General features: G+C 37.8%; 1 protein-coding gene across 1 annotated transcript in view; it reads right to left on the bottom strand.

Annotated features, from left to right (window-relative positions):
- The window catches only part of Mgat1 (alpha-1,3-mannosyl-glycoprotein 2-beta-N-acetylglucosaminyltransferase), a 305,503-nt gene extending 296,770 nt beyond the window's left edge, over nt 1–8,733 (bottom strand). Inside the window, exon 1 of the mRNA XM_090370685.1 lies at nt 8,325–8,733. The gene's annotated coding sequence lies outside the window, so the exon portion shown is untranslated. The remainder of the gene's footprint in view (nt 1–8,324) is intronic.
- Between the last annotated feature and the right edge of the window lie 5,843 nt (nt 8,734–14,576).

Here is a 14,576-nt window from a genome sequence, read left to right on the forward strand (position 1 = left end):
GAAGCATTCAAAAAAAATAATCTTGGAAGCTACTAGGCTTTTCATAACAAATACGAAATATTGTTCAAGATTTAGGACTAAATGGATGTCAGATGAACTAATTAGATGTGTGGCAGAGAAGAAAAAGGTATGGGATACATATAAATTAACAGGTGACACAGAAGCCTATGATAGATAAAAGCTGGTCAGTAACCATGTCACTCTGGAGGTTAGGCAAGCAAAGGTAAATTACAAGAAATCTTTGGCAAAGGATGCAAAGAAAAACAGCAAACAGTTCTTTACTTATGTAAACTCTAGAAGGGGATGAATCAGATTGGTCCACTTGATCGATGGTTGAACTGCTGATGATCCTGCTCAGGTAGCTAACAAAACTAAATGAATATTTCGCATCGACATTCACACGAGGAGTTATTTGGGAGGGGAATGCCAGAGGTGTATTAAACTCTGGCAGTAAGCTAGATAATCTCGTAATAACTGAGAGTAAAGTGGAGGAGAAATTGTTGAAGATAAACATAAGAAAGGCACCTGGGGTGTACGGAATCTATCCAGTTATATTAAAAGAGGCAGCAAAGGAAGTAAGCAAACCCTCAGCCATAATTATGACAGCTTCCTTGGACTCAGGGGTGGTACCCATGGACTGGAAATGTGCAAATGTGACCCCAATCCACAAAGGAGGATCAAAGGGGGTCAGAGGCCTGTTATTTTAACATCTGTTCAAGTGAAATTAATGGAGGCACTGGTTAAAGAAGCATTGCAGGATCATCTACACAAGGCTTCAGTTATAGATCGGACAGAGCATGGGTTTCTTAAGGAAAAGTCTTATCTGACCAATTTTATGGATACTATGATGTAGTCACAAAGGAACTGGATGCAAAGAATAATTTTGATATCATATTTGGATCTTAGAAAGGCTTTTGAAACTGTTGCACATGGAAGACTGCTGCACAAATTGGAACAGTGTGGTATTGGAGGCAAATAGCTGCTGTGGACAAAGGGATGGTTGAATGGGAGAAGACAGAGGGTGGTAATTAATGAACACTGCTCTTCGTGGACTAATATTATTAGTGGAGTTCTACAGGATTCAGTGTTGGGTCCTTTGTTGTTTTCCGTATTCATTAATGATATTGATGATGTCCAAGTTTTCAGTCGATACGAAGGTCAGCAGGGTTGTTAATGACACTAATGACCGTACGCTGCTGCAACAGGATCTAGAAAAGTTGAGTAGATGGGCTGAGAGGTGCCAACTGAAGTTTAACATTGACAAATGCAAAGTACTGCATATCAGAAGCAGTAACCCCAGATCAACGTATCAACTGTGTGGTACTACGCTGTCAGAGGTAGAGTGAAAAGGACCTTGGTGATAATGGTACAAGCAGTGAAGTTTTCTGAGCAGTGCAGATGGTCTGCAAGAGTAGACCATGGTGTCTTGTCAATGATATACAGGGATTTTTCTAGCAGGGATAAGGAAGTGATTATCCCCTTGTATAAGGCAATGGTCAGGCATGATAAACAATCATCTTTGAGTACTATATACAGGTCTGGAGGCCTCATTTTAAGAAGGATGGAGAGCTGTTGGAACGAGTACAGAGAAGGGCAACAAGATTAGTGAATGGAACAAAGGGTTGCTCTTACGAAGAAAGGCTTAAGTTTTGCAAATTACAGTGTTTGGAGACTAGCCATCTGAGAGGTGATCTGATTGAGGTGTATAAGGCTTTGAATGGTTTGAGCAGGCTGAATGCTGATGGGATCGTTCCTCTTGTTCAGTATAATCGCCTGAAAGGGTAAAAATTCAAATTGAGGAAAGACAGTTATAGGATAGATGTGCGGAAGTTTGCCTTTAGCCAGCGGGTGGTCGATTGCTGGAACAAACTTCCATCTGTCATAGAAGTTGATAGCTTAAACAGATTCAAGGCAGAACTAGACAAACATTTGGACCGGGTGGATGAGTGAAATGAGAAGGGATGTTTTTTTTTTTTTTTTTTTTCACTGATGCTATATAAGCTTGCTTTCTTGCATCATGTGCCCTTGCTAATGCTATAGGAATTTTGCTAGCAGAAACAAGGAGGTGATTATCCCTTTATATAAGGCAATGGTTAAGCCAAAATTTGATTACTGCATACAGGTCTGGAAGCCTCATTTTAAGAAGGATGTAGAGCTGTTGGAATGAGTACAGAGAAGGGCAACAAGATTAGTGAATGGAACAAAGGGTTGCTCTTACGAAGAAAGGCTTAAGTTTTGCAAATTACAGTGTTTGGAGACTAGCCATCTGAGAGGTGATCTGATTGAGGTGTATAAGGCTTTGAATGGTTTGAGCAGGCTGAATGCTGATGGGATCGTTCCTCTTGTTCAGTATAATCGCCTGAAAGGGTAAAAATTCAAATTGAGGAAAGACAGTTATAGGATAGATGTGCGGAAGTTTGCCTTTAGCCAGCGGGTGGTCGATTGCTGGAACAAACTTCCATCTGTCATAGAAGTTGATAGCTTAAACAGATTCAAGGCAGAACTAGACAAACATTTGGACCGGGTGGATGAGTGAAATGAGAAGGGATGTTTTTTTTTTTTTTTTTTTCACTGATGCTATATAAGCTTGCTTTCTTGCATCATGTGCCCTTGCTAATGCTATAGGAATTTTGCTAGCAGAAACAAGGAGGTGATTATCCCTTTATATAAGGCAATGGTTAAGCCAAAATTTGATTACTGCATACAGGTCTGGAAGCCTAATTTTAAGAAGGATGTAGAGCTGTTGGAATGAGTACAGAGAAGGGCAACAAGATTAGTGAATGGAACAAAGGGTTGCTCTTACGAAGAAAGGCTTAAGTTTTGCATATTACAGTGTCTGGAGACTAGGCACTGTAAGGTAATCTGATTGAGGTGCATAAGGCCTTGAATGGTTTGAGCAGGCTCAATGCTGACGGGATACTTACGCTTACTCAGATTAAGAACCTGAGGGGGCATAGATTCAAATTGTTGAAAGACAGTTGTAGAATAGATGTGCGGAAGTTTACTGTTAGCCAGCAGGTAATTGATTGCTGGAACAGACTTCCATCTGTTGTGGAACTTTTCGGGGTGTCATATTCACAAGAATAGAGCAACTCACCTGTGAACATGACAACCCAAAAAGTTCTGGTCCAACTTAAGGAATATAGAGAATAATCCCCCCATATCCATTAAGCTTTTTAGATGCCTAAATTTTAATTCTAATGTCAAGCTACAGGACCGAAGAGAATAATCGGTCCATATTTATTTATTAAGCTTTTAGACTTCAAAATTTAATTTTATGTCAATCCACATAATGGTTTCCTTGCTGCCAGAGGTATGGTGTTTGAAGACAGAAGTCTTGAGTGCTCAATGTTGAGACCGAAGGGTCTGAACATTAAGGTTCTGACAGTGGGGAAGATGTCCCACTTTTTTTGTAAAATTGATATCTTCTTCCCAAAGAATTATTAGCACATTGGACTAGGAGAGTTGACTGGAAAAGAAGCTTCCTATATCTAAAATAAAGGTAATCTCAGTTGTTTTCATAATAAAAGACTGCTATACAAACTGCAGCAATGTGGCATTAAGGGCAAGTTACTGCTATGGAAAAAAGGGATTGTTAAGTTGAAGAAGACAGAATGAATATCAATGGGAACTACTCTACGTGGGCCAATGTTATTAGTGAAGTACCTCAGGGTTCAGTGCTGGGCTTATTGTTGTTTTCATTTATTTATCAATGATATTGATGAAGGTATATCAGGCAATGGTATAAGGCAATGGTCAAGCCAAAATTTGATTATTGCATACAAATCTGGAAGCAGATCAGAATGAATTCTGTGAGCAGTGCAGACATGCTGCCAGGACAACTTATGTCAATGATATCCAGAAATTTTGCTAGCAGGGATAAGGAGGTAATTATCCCTTTGTATAAGGCCATGGCTGAGTACTCTATACAGGTCTGGAGGCCTCACTTTAGGAGGGATGTAGATCTGCTGGAATGGGTGCAGAGAAGGGCAACCAGACTGGTGAAGGGAACAAAAGGGTGCTCTTACCTAAAAAGGCTTCAGTTCTGCAAATTGCAGCATTGAGATTAGGAACTTGCAAGGATATCTGATTGAGGTGTTTCAAGCCTTGAATGGATTAAGTGGAATGTTAATGACATTATTCCACTTGTTGAGACTGCACAAATGAGAGGGCATAAATTGCAGTCAAGGAAGGATGATTATAGGACAGATTTACAGAAGTTTGCCTTCAGCCAGCAGGTGGGTGATTGTGGGAACAGGCTTCCATCTGTTGTTGTGGAAGTGGATGGGCTGAATATTCAGGGAAGAACGAGACAAATATTTTGGGGGTATGGATGGGTGAACTGTGTATGGGTTTTTTTTTTTTTTTTTTTTTTGGCTGATGTTATATAAGCTTGCCTTCTTGCATCATTTTCCATTACTACTACTGTGATTCCTAGTAGGATATCATAACAAACTATAAAATGTGTGAAAAAATTAAAACACACACACAAAGAAAAATATCTGTACAGAACAATCAGTAAATCAGAAATAAGTGGTAATGAGTGCTTCACAAACAAAAAGTAAAGGGAGTAGGTTTAGAGAAAAACATGATTAGAAATTTTAATAAGCAAAAGATCCCATATAAAATGTGGTGTGGTACTTTTTTTTTTTTTTTACCAAGCCACCATTATTCTTCGATTAAAAGAATTATTTTATTTTGTTGTGAAAATATAATGTTTATAATTTATTAATGTTTCTGTACATGTAGTGATATTATTTTACTTTTATTTTTTCATTAAAGAAGACTCTTTGAATGCTAACTGCTGGCCCAATAGATGCTTTCAACCTGTCATTATTTCACACTCCATACCTTTAAGTCAGCCTAGGAGATAAAATATAAGCAGGCCTGCAAGATGGTTTCCAAAAATTACTTGACAAACAAGAGGAAAGGTCAATGCAAAAAAATAAAATAAATATAATAAGAAAAAAAATTGGAGGCAGTCAGATTACAGAAAGTAATATTAATCTTAAATGTAATGAAACTAAAAAATAAAGTTTATTCAAGTACATAAATCTACAATACAATATATAATTTGAATTTCATGGTGCAGCTATCATAATTAAAAAAAAAAAAAAAATCTTCCACATTCAAACAATCTGAAAGGCATATTAAAAAAAAAAAGTTATTTTGAACAGATTCAATGCACAAACTGTTACATTCACCTGTCCACAGAAATTGAAAATTTACTGAAAAAACTGAAAGGCTATTATTTATTATTATTTTTTTTATTGAGAGAATGAAACTTCATTATTTTGGCCTGATAATCAGTGCAACAAATTTGTATACATGGAAATATTTTTACAATAACATGCTTGTTCACATTTTGCAAAAAGCTGAAAATGAAATATCATTAACTCTAAAGATTAAAAAATATTATTAGACCTTTTGGGATTGAGGATATATCCATTATATGGTTTTCTTTTAAAATCTGAAAAGTGAAGGAATTGCTAAGTCGAAAGTAAAGGAAGTAACAATATTTTCATTTTTGAAATTATTTCTCTTTTAGGATTATTCCTTTGAAGGACTTGGGGGCGGGGTTATATAATATATTCCCCTCATTGCTTTGAGGGATTGGGAGATACATATATTAGTAGTGTATTTAAAGATGAAATGCACAAGGCATAATTATATATGGGTTTTAAGTAATTAACTATATAATATCGGTGCAGATACACCATAGTTTATCCATAAACTACGTATGTAGTGTAAAAGGCATCGTCGTTTTAATTGTATCTCATATTGTGGCTGCCTTCATAATGAGATACCAGGTATTGTACTACTTTGAATAAGTAAAGCTTCTCTAGTAGAGAAGACTACTGTTATTTATTCTCAGTGGATAACACCACCCAGACGGCACCGTTTCAAAGCTATTGGCCTATTATCAGTGGGTGGGCAGGTAAGCAGGTACCCTGGTAATACAACCTGTCACCACAGTTGCGAAGTGATTCCACAATATGAGATGTCAAATGGTGTACAGATAATGTATTTAAAGATGAAATGCAACAAGGCATAATTATATATGGGTTTTCAGTAATTAACTATATAATATCAGTGTAGATATACCATAGTTTACCCATAAATTTAAACTATGTATATAGTGTAAAAGGCATCATTTTAATTATATCTCATATTTTGGCTGCCTATCACAGTTGTGAAGTGATACCACAATATGGCAGGTGCCAAATGGTGTACAGATAATGTATTTAAAGATGAAATGTACGTGATGGCATGTTGTATTATCAGGGTACCTGTACCCACTGATGATAGGCCAACAGCTTTGAAACGGTACCGTTTGGGTGGTGGTATCCACTGAGAATAAATAACAGTAGACTTTTCTACTAGAAAAGCATTACTTATTCAAAGTAGTGCAATACCTGGTATTGTGAAGGCAGCCACAATATGAGATACAATTAAAACGATGCCTTTTACACTATATACGTAGTTTAAATTTATGGGTAAACTATGGTGAATCTACACCGATATTATACAGTTAATTACTTAAAACCCATATATAATTATGCCTTGTGCATTTCATCTTTAAATACATTATCTGTACACCATTTTGCCATTTTAAATACATTATCTGTACACCGATGAAAGGCCAAGCCTTGAAATGGTCACCAGGGGAGCCTGATATTCACAGAGTTTCTGAGAATAGGTAACAACAGTCTTCTCTACTGGTGAAGCATTGCCTATTCGAGGAATTTATGAGTTTTTGAGTGGTGTGAGTTGAAGGAGTTATTGTCCCTTTCATTCTTCTACACCGTTTCTTTTATTCCACTCCTACTATAACTTTCCCTCTACTTTTTGCTTTTCTAAGTCAAATAGGGATAAGTAGATGCTAGAGTTATTATCCCACACATATACAAACAGCTTTGAAACGGTGTTGTCTGGGTGGTGGTATCCACTGAGAATAAATAACAATAATCTTCTCTACTAGAGAAGCGTTACTTATTCAAAGTAGTGCAATACCTGGTATCTCGTTGTGATGGCAGGCACAGTATGAGATACAATTAAAACAATGCCTTTTACACTAAATACATAATTTAAATTTATGGGTAAATTATGGTGTATCTACACTGATATTATATTAGTAATGGTATATGATGCAAAAAAGCAAGGTTATAAAGCATCAGCCAAAAAAACCCTCCCATATCACCTATCCTTTCCCTCCAATAATTTGTCTAGTTCTCCCTTGAATTTATTCAAATTACACACTTCCACAACAGATGGAAGTTTTGTACTAGCAACCAACCACCCGCTAGGTGAACGCAAAAAGTCTCCGCACATCTTACCTGTAACCATCCTACCCCAATTTGAATAAATATATACCTCAATAATCCTACTTCAATTTACACACACATCCGTGGTTAAAAATTGGAAAAGTAATCATCGAAAAAAAAAAAAAAAAAAAAAAAGGCGAATGGTTCAACTGTGCTGAAACGTGTTGCCTTTTTAATGCAAATGCAGTCCGTTTTGATAGAACGTCCACAAACGTGTTACTTCCGCGAGAGACTACTAAAAAATATAGTTCTAGCAACAACGGTTGGAAACTTTATAAATAAAAATAAATATATATATATTGGCCATGCAGACTACCGGACTATCTGGGCGAAACTGTCCAGATCCTCGATTCCAAAGCGAGTCGCCTGCTTATAATGGGTAGCACAGGCGGGTGCATGTTGAACTTACGATAGTTTATTATAAATATATATATTTTTTAAGAACTACTACAGTTATTAATAACGCCACCAAAAAAAAAAGGTTGTAAGCTGGCTATTAAAAGATAAAACAGACAAAAAAAAAATAACGGAACATGGCAAGATACGCAAAAATTATGATTGGCCTACTAATGGCAAGACTTCAGTCACATAATGGTATTAAAGTCAAAAAACACGAATGAGATCAAAAAACACTGCACTGTGTTGAGATAACATGCGAGCTTCCTTAATACGAAAAAAATATTTCATACATAAGCTATACATTTGTAAATTGTAATTAATTTCATTTTAATTTGTAAAAACAATGTCATTTTCCATTGAGAAATTATCGAGAAAAAATTTTCAATTATGTGAATGACAAAAGGTATTAAACTGTTTTTTTTTTATCATACATTTATTAATAAAAGAAATTGAAGTGATTGTTATGACATTAATTAGTACATTTGCATCATTAATACATACGTAAATTTCTCGCCTTAAAATATTATTAGTCAATGTGATTGTATATTTATTAAAAGGGAACAATCGATGACTATAAACAAGATCTGCAGTAAAACTCACCGCTCCTCCTCCTGGTATATGCCAATTTTCCTAGCACAAATACTGTCTTACTGGTGATTACACGTCGATGATTAACAGCAGTCCAAATTCTCAAGCAGCCATATATACACAACAGCATGCATACATATGTATACAGTACATTATACTTCGGTCTTGCCTAAGAGGCGTTTTGAAATTTATGGGAAAAAAAAAAAACACACACACACACATATATATATATATATATTTAAATATACTGTATATATAAAATATTTTCACCACTTCATGCTCTATTAAAACTTTTGGCAAATTATAATGAAATCACAACTAAACGTGGGCCATTTCCCGGAAGATAATCATCATAATAGGGTTGCCATACATTACACGTTAAACACAGGTGCAAACGTCAAACACAACTACATTCGCCATATCATCAGCTGCTGTTGTATCATGAGATAGCAGTGACATCTATAGCTGCGGTAATTTCACATCACTATTTTGCTTTTTCAAACCCTTGCGGATAATCAATGTGGTTATGATAGAGAACCATATGCAGAATGAGAAAAAGGTCTAATTCAACCGCTACAGCTGTAAGAATTTTATGTGCCGAGTTATTCAGTCCACGATAACAATCGCAGCCATATAATACTGTATCACACAGAAAATCAGATTTTGAATTAGCAATACTATCAAAGCTGTCATAGATTTAACGACAAAATTAATTGACATTAACACTACACACTGTATATACTATTTACATTCAAAATGCATTGAATATAAATAGTATATTACCTTAATAGCCTTAGTTGCTTTGGAACGAAAATAAAATAAAAACAAACAATAACTTTAAATATCCAGTAAGTCTGTCTCAATTAGAGAGCCCTAGATTGAAAGGAAAATGAATTCATGCTGTTCCATGGAAGTAGTACAGTGATTATTATTATTATTTTATTTTATTTTTTGATTGGGGGATTCCACTCCGTGACGGGTACTGCTACCAAGTATACAGGGTGGTTGTAGTGTCTAGTGTTCTTTCCTCGACCGACAGAACACCAGGGTGGTTGTAGTGTCTGGTGTTCTGTCGGTCGAGGAAATCACTCTCTATCCTACAGGTGTTCAGGATTGCGACTTTCTGGAGTTCCATACCGATTTTTGACACGATGATTGGGATGGTTGATACTTTTTACATATGCCACATCACCTTGATCTAATGTCTCAGGCTGGTGTACTTCCTAATTTTTTCGTCATGTGTTTTCTGGACATTGCTAATATTCGGCACCGCTATGTCAATCAGGTAAGTAGCCTTTTCCATCTTGTCCAAGGGTTATGTCCAGTCTGTTGTGCCGGATGGTCTTATACATTATTATGATTCAGTCTGCTGACGAGGCAAGTAGGGGCCAGACGTGTTCAAAGCCGCTAAGTGGATTTTTCTTATTTATTGATTTGAAATTATTGTTTTTCTAAAACTTTTGATTTAAATTTAGTAGTATAGCATTATTTTGTGATTTTCTGATTAATTTGGTGTATTTATTCTTTACTTGGCCTTGCAATTGCATAAAAGTATCGGTATGGGTATCCAAAGCCTTAGTTGCAAACCTTGTAATACGTAGTTGCAACGACGTGTTACAAGTCGCAACTCCGCTGAACGAGAAGTTTTTTAGCCATATTTAGCCGCTTATGGAATATTTTTTACATCAAATTATTTTTTGTAAGTAGCTTATATACCTAGTAAGGATCGTTAGTTTATTCTGAATTGAGACAGCAAGATTTGAAAGTTAATACTTAAGTGTCCATAGATTTACCGTTCGTCACTTCCCGCCCTTGTCATTGTCATACGATCGTTATATATCGAACCTAGATAGCGTTAGTATAGTATAGATTATAATATTTTCAGTGATCGGTAAAATCTATTAAACTTGTTGAACTTCGTTGGCATTTAAATTGTACTTTTAACTAAATACATATACCGACTTAGATTACAAACATAACATAATTAATTAATACATAACTGATACGGAAGTTATATAAAGGGAACTCGGAGATAACCCCGGGGGCTCACATCTGGTGAGTATGGGCTTGGCAAATCCAGGGTCCTGAGCTGGATATCATCATTCTTCTCTTTCTTGGTGATGACTTCTACCTCTCTCTCTCTCTCTCTCTCTCTCTCTCTCTCTCTCTCTCTCTCTCTCTCTCTCTCTCTCTCTCTCACACGCACACACACACACACACACACACACACACACACACACACACACACACACACACACACACACACACACACACAGTGGGTAACTCGGGATTTTTTTTTTTTTTTTTTGGCTGGTGCAGCATAAGCCTCAGGCTTCCTTGTACCATATGGCTAATAATAATAATAATAATAATAATAATAATAATAATAATAATTAATGCTTGACACTAAAAAATATATATTCCGTTATAACTGTGTTGGGAGATAAGTTAGGGTTATAAACTGAAATTGAAATTTTATTTAAATTAAAAGAAATCATGACTCAGACCAGAGCAGCAAAACAAAAGGCTCAAGCTAATGGAAGTGCTGTGGCTCAGAGGAGAACTGAGGGGGGGGCAGTTGCCTTCTGAATCACAGCCTTCTAAAATGCACAGCTTGCATGATGTTTGTGGAGCATTCAGTTACGGGACATGATTTTGCCATGGGGGATGTCTTTATGTGTGCGCGATGCAAGGAGTGTATCGAAATCAGGCAACAACTCAGCGTTCTTATGGGCCTATATGAGAGCTTGAAGGACAGGGTGGATGCCCTCGAAGGAACTAAATTGAGGGGTCCATCAAGCTCTCAGCTGCCCACATCAACGCCAGAGCTTGCACATGGTCATCGCGCGACACAGCGGCAACCCCCAAGGAAGAATGCGCTGGTCCCAAAGGAACTAGTAGTTGTTGGTGACTCTATTGTCAGGGAAACGGGGAACATGCTTTGTAAAAAGGATAGGTGGAACAGGACCAGGGTATGTCTGCCAGGGGCAAAGGTTGATGACGTTGTAGAGCAGATATCATCTTTTAAGGGCACAAAAGGTGATATAGTTGTACATGTTGGCACTAATGATATCAAGAGTAGGAGACCGGCAGAATTGCTTAACAAGTACAGGTCACTGTTGAAAAAAAGCCGTGAAATAGGGTTGAATTTGAAAGTGTCTGCAATTCTGCCCAGACACGATAGAAGGGAGTATATGATGACAGCCTTGTCGATCAATTCGGCCCTGGAAAGATTGTGCAAGGCTCAAGGGGTAGAATTTTTTTCAGCCTGGACTGTACTTGTTAACAGGAGAGATTGCTTCTACAGGGATGGGATACACTTAAATAGAAAGGGTGCAAGAATATTTGCTGATGCTATCGAGGCAGTGTTAGGTGGGTCGGAAAACTGCTAGCTTGGGGGGAGACAAAGACCAATAGATTAACAGTAGCCACTGGCAGAGGTGAAAGAGATCCTTGCACTGCTTGTATTGGAATGAGCAGAAGCCTGAAAAACAAGATGCAGGATATTTCAGAGACTGCTGGGAGTCATTGCGGTACAAGTAAACACATGAGTTGTGTTAGGGTAGCTAAGAATAGAAATAGGTGAATGTATACTTGAGTGTACACCAATGCTAGGAGTTTAGTAAATAAATTTGATGAATCTGAGGTATTGCTCAAAACATCAAAGGTAGATATTGTTGGGATATCAGAGACGTGGTGTCACACAGATATAAGGGATGCAGAACTGGAATTTGGGGAGTACAACGTCTACAGAAAGGATAGACCGGATAGGAAGGGAGGAGGGGTTATGCTATTAGTTAAGCAATACATAAAATCCAAGGAAGTGAAGCCAGTGGACATCGCTGGACAGTGCAGGGTCGAGTCAGTTTGGTGTGACATAAGCATTGGGAGATCAAAATTGAGAGTAGGAGTGTGTTATAGGCCTAATGACTCTGATGAGTATAATAAGAAACTGTACAGGGAAATAGAGTGGGCCAGTAAATCAGAGTCTTATAATGGGAGATTTTAATTTCCCAGATATTGACTGGAATTTGGGGAATGGTCACTTACACACTAGCAAGGCTTTTGTGGATTTATTGGATGATTGTTTTCTACATCAGCATGTTCGGGAGGCAACTAGAGGGAGGAATACTCTTGATTCTTCATGCATTAAGAATCTGCAGATAAATGAACCACTAGGTGGCAGTGATCACAGTGTGCTGAAGTGGGATTTACTGAAAGAGGTAACTACCATTAGGGGTAAAGGGAAGGGTTATTGCTTTCGTAAAGGCGACTACGATGGAGTGAGACAGTATTTAAATTCTATACAGTGGAACCAACTGATGATGTTACCAACAGCAAATGCAAAATGGGAAGCATTCAAAGAAGTTATCTTGGAAGCTACTAGGCTTTACATACCAACCAAGAAATATTGTTCAAGGTTTAGGCCTAAATGGATGTCAGATGAACTGATGAGGCATATGGCAGAGAAGAAACATGCATGGGATACATACAAATTAACACATGACACAGAAGCCTATGATAGATACAAGTTGATCTGTAACCAAGTTACAAAGGAGGTTAGGCAGGCGAAGGCAGATTACGAGAAATCTTTGGCAAGGGATGCAAAGAAAAACAGCAAAGAGTTCTTTACTTATGTAAACTCTAGAAGGAAGGGGATGAATCAGATTGGACCACTTGATATCGCTGGGTCAACTGTTGATGATCCTGCTCAGGTAGCTAACAAACTAAATGAATATTTTGCATCGACATTCACACATGAGGAGTTATTCAGCGAGTGGAAAGCCAGAGGTGTATTCAACTCTAGCAGTAAGCTAGAGAATCTTGTAATAACTGAGAGTAAAGTGGAGGAGAAATTGTTGAAGATAAACACAAGAAAGGCACCCGGGGTGGATGGGATCTATTCAGTTATATTAAAGGAGGCAGCAGAGGAAGTAAGCAAACCCTTAGCCATAATTATAAGAGCTTCCTTGGACTGTAGATGTGCAAATGTGATCACAATTCACAAAGGAGGATCAAAGGCTGACACAAGTAATTATAGACCTGTGAATTTATCTTCTGTTCCAGGAAAATTAATGGAGGCACTAGTTAAAGAAGCACTGCAGATCATTTAAACAAGACTTCAGTTATAGCTCGGACACAGCATGGTTTTGTTAAGGGGAAGTCTTGCCTGACCAATTTGATTGGATAATATGATGCAGTCACAAAGGAACTGGATGCAGGGAATAACTTTGATATTATATACTTGGATCTTAGAAAGGCTTTTGATACTGTTGCATATGGAAGACTGCTGCACAAATTGGAGCAGTGTGGCATTAGAGGCAAATTGTTGCTATGGATAAAGGGGTGGTTGAGAGGGAGAAGACAGAGAGTGGTAATCAATGGACACTGCTCGTCGTGGACTAATGTTATTAGTGGAGTCCCTCAAGGCTCAGTGTTGGGTCCATTATTGTTTTCTGTATTCATAAATGATATTGATGATGGTATATCAAGTTTAATGTCGAAGTTTGCAGACGATACATAGGTAGGCAGGGTTGTCAAGGATACTACTGACACTATGCTGCTGCAACAGGATCTGGAAAGGTTGAGCAGATGGGCTGAGAGGTGGCAAATAAAGTTTATCATTGACAAATGTAAAGTACTACATATGGGAAACAGCAACCCCAGAGCAACGTATCAACTTTGTGGTACTACACTGACAGTGGTAGAGAATGAAAGGGACCTGGGGGTGGTTGTGCAGGCAGATATGAAGTTCTCTGAGCAGTGCAGACGGGCTGCAAGAGTAGCTCATGGTTTCAATGATATATAGGAATTTTTCTAGCAGGGATAAGGAGGTGATTATTCCCTTGTATAAGGCAAGGTCAGGCCACACCTAGAGTACTGTATACAGGTCTGGAGGCCATATTTCAAGAAGAATGTAGACCTGCTGGAACGAGTACAGAGAAGGGCAGCAAGAATCGTGAATGGAACAAAGGGGTGCTCTTACGAAGAAAGGTTTATGTTTTGCAAATTACAGTGTCTGGAGAGTAGGCACCAGCGATGTGATCTGATAGAGGTTTATAAACCCTTGAATGGTTTGAGCATGCTCAATGCTGATTTGATTCTTCCTCTCGCTCAGAATAATCACCTGAGAGGGCATAAATTCAAATTGAGGAAAGACAGATGTAGGATAGACGTGCGGAAATTTGCCTTTAGCCAGCGGGTGGTTGGTTGGGGGAACAGACTTCCATCCTTTGTCGTGGAAGTTGATAGCCGAAATAAGTT

This window comes from Mastigoproctus giganteus, chromosome 3 (genome assembly GCF_048544385.1).
Source record: "Mastigoproctus giganteus isolate SK-2022 chromosome 3, ASM4854438v1, whole genome shotgun sequence".
NCBI lineage: Eukaryota > Metazoa > Arthropoda > Arachnida > Uropygi > Thelyphonidae > Mastigoproctus > Mastigoproctus giganteus.